The sequence below is a fragment of the Schistocerca nitens genome, unplaced genomic scaffold (genome assembly GCF_023898315.1).
Source record: "Schistocerca nitens isolate TAMUIC-IGC-003100 unplaced genomic scaffold, iqSchNite1.1 HiC_scaffold_20, whole genome shotgun sequence".
NCBI classification, from domain to species: domain Eukaryota; kingdom Metazoa; phylum Arthropoda; class Insecta; order Orthoptera; family Acrididae; genus Schistocerca; species Schistocerca nitens.
In genome coordinates this window covers 12,501-15,000 of record NW_026045574.1, presented here as the reverse complement: position 1 = coordinate 15,000, position 2,500 = coordinate 12,501, and the positions used below count along the sequence as shown (strand labels likewise).

At 57.1% G+C, this 2,500-nt stretch overlaps 1 non-coding gene across 1 annotated transcript in view; it reads right to left on the bottom strand.

The window, feature by feature from the left end:
* The window catches only part of LOC126216403 (small subunit ribosomal RNA), a 1,909-nt gene extending 1,211 nt beyond the window's left edge, over nucleotides 1-698 (bottom strand). The window contains exon 1 of the ribosomal RNA XR_007542191.1: nucleotides 1-698. This exon is cut by the window's left edge and continues 1,211 nt beyond it. This is a non-coding gene — a ribosomal RNA (small subunit ribosomal RNA).
* Nucleotides 699-2,500: the final 1,802 nt, after the last annotated feature.

Genomic DNA, 2,500 nt, shown 5'->3' with positions numbered 1-2,500 from the left:
AGTTAAACACCGACGGGCGGTGAACCAACAGCGTGGGACACAAATCCAACTACGAGCTTTTTAACCGCAACAACTTTAATATACGCTATTGGAGCTGGAATTACCGCGGCTGCTGGCACCAGACTTGCCCTCCAATAGATACTCGTTAAAGGATTTAAAGTGTACTCATTCCGATTACGGGGCCTCGGATGAGTCCCGTATCGTTATTTTTCGTCACTACCTCCCCGTGCCGGGAGTGGGTAATTTGCGCGCCTGCTGCCTTCCTTGGATGTGGTAGCCGTTTCTCAGGCTCCCTCTCCGGAATCGAACCCTGATTCCCCGTTACCCGTTACAACCATGGTAGGCGCAGAACCTACCATCGACAGTTGATAAGGCAGACATTTGAAAGATGCGTCGCCGGTACGAAGACCGTGCGATCAGCCCAAAGTTATTCAGAGTCACCAAGGCAAACGGACCGGACGAGCCGACCGATTGGTTTTGATCTAATAAAAGCGTCCCTTCCATCTCTGGTCGGGACTCTGTTTGCATGTATTAGCTCTAGAATTACCACAGTTATCCAAGTAACGTGGGTACGATCTAAGGAACCATAACTGATTTAATGAGCCATTCGCGGTTTCACCTTAATGCGGCTTGTACTGAGACATGCATGGCTTAATCTTTGAGACAAGCATATGACTACTGGCAGGATCAACCAGGGAGCTGCGTCAACTAGAGCTGAGCAGCCGGCCGCCCGGGAGTGTGTCCCGGAGGCCCGCGCGAACACGCAAGCGTCCGCTCAATTATTCTGCAAACAGGAGGAGGCTGGGCTCCCCTGCACGATACACCTCGAAACCCTCTCAGGTCCCGGCGGCGCGCAGCGCCGTCCTAAGTACTTGGTCGGGTTCGAGAGAGGCGCAATCGCCCGGAGATAGGCGAGTAGACGCTTTCAGTGCGACCACCCGTGCTCCCAACTGAGCTTGCCGCTGCCGACAGAGGCCCGGGAGCGTGCTGTCGTGGTGTTGCCGGCGGGAGACAACACGCGGCCACAAACAGTGACCGGGCAGCTCCAACGCCAGCGCCACAGAGGGGCAGAGCCCCACTTGGGTGCCAAAGCGAACTCTCCCAGCACAGCGCACGCGCCAACACATCCGCACAGCTGCGATACAAACCACCTGCGAGAACCGCGGGGGCGACCGAGCAGCAGACGGCGTCGCGGCGCCGAGTGCCGGGCGGCGGCGCATCCTCAACGCACACAGTCCTCAATCGGACCAGCACACTGCAGATGTCCACCGCGCTTCGCACCGGGCCCGGGAGGACCCACTTTGGCCGCACGGCGCCGCGCGCTGGGTGCGCCGGCACGCAGATGCGCCGCCTGCCGCGTCCGTCAGCCGGCGCGCCTGCCACTGGGCGCCCCCACCAGCCGGCTGCCGCGCGTGCGCCCACGCAGCGCGCGGCCAGCACGCCGGGCGCCCCCCCCTCACCGGCCGGGGACGGTCCCACCCAGCCACCGCCGCGTATCGCTTCATACCCACATGCCCACTCACGTTCGTGGGTATGACGGGTGTCGCTGAAGCAACCGGTTAATACCTGTACCGATCGTCGATATCAACGATTCACCTCCAGCGCGAACAACCGCGCAACAACGGATTTCCAGTTCATTTGCGTAACTTGGGCAGCAAACGTAGACGTCCATCTACATTTGCGAATTCAATGGGTCTTGCATGCCTGGATGTTATGAGTCACGACACGCCACATCAGTCCACATACATGCTGCGACGTATGCACGAGAGAACACGTGGAAGGTGGCCCGCGTACGTATGCCGATGCCATTGCACAGCTGCGAAGCTCATTGAACACGCAAACTCCTGACTGACGAACTAGAGGCGACAGGGGAGGGGGGGGGGGGGGGGGGGGCGATATACGTCTTATAGCAGTACACATTACAGTGGATAGCGGGACCATGTGGAACGTACGCAACACTCGCTAGATGTTGTGAGGGTAGGCACCGTAACATGATTCAATACGCAGGACACCAGAGTGTGCGCGCAGCGAACTATGTTGAGAGGGTTGCGATTAGGCAACGCTACACGAATTTCTAGATTCATATAACAAACAATTACGTGGGTTAGGTTAGGGCGCAACGTGGGTTAGGTTAGGGCCCAACTTAGGTTAGGTTAGGGCCCAACTTAGGTTAGGTTAGGGCCCAACTTAGGTTAGGTTAGGGCCCAACTTAGGTTAGGTTAGGGCCCAACTTAGGTTAGGTTAGGGCCCAACTTAGGTTAGGTTAGGGCCCAACTTAGGTTAGGTTAGGGCCCAACTTAGGTTAGGTTAGGGCCCAACTTAGGTTAGGTTAGGGCCCAACTTAGGTTAGGTTAGGGCCCAACTTAGGTTAGGTTAGGGCCCAACTTAGGTTAGGTTAGGGCCCAACTTAGGTTAGGTTAGGGCCCAACTTAGGTTAGGTTAGGGCCCAACTTAGGTTAGGGCCCAACTTAGGTTAGGTTAAGCCCCAACTTAGGTTAGG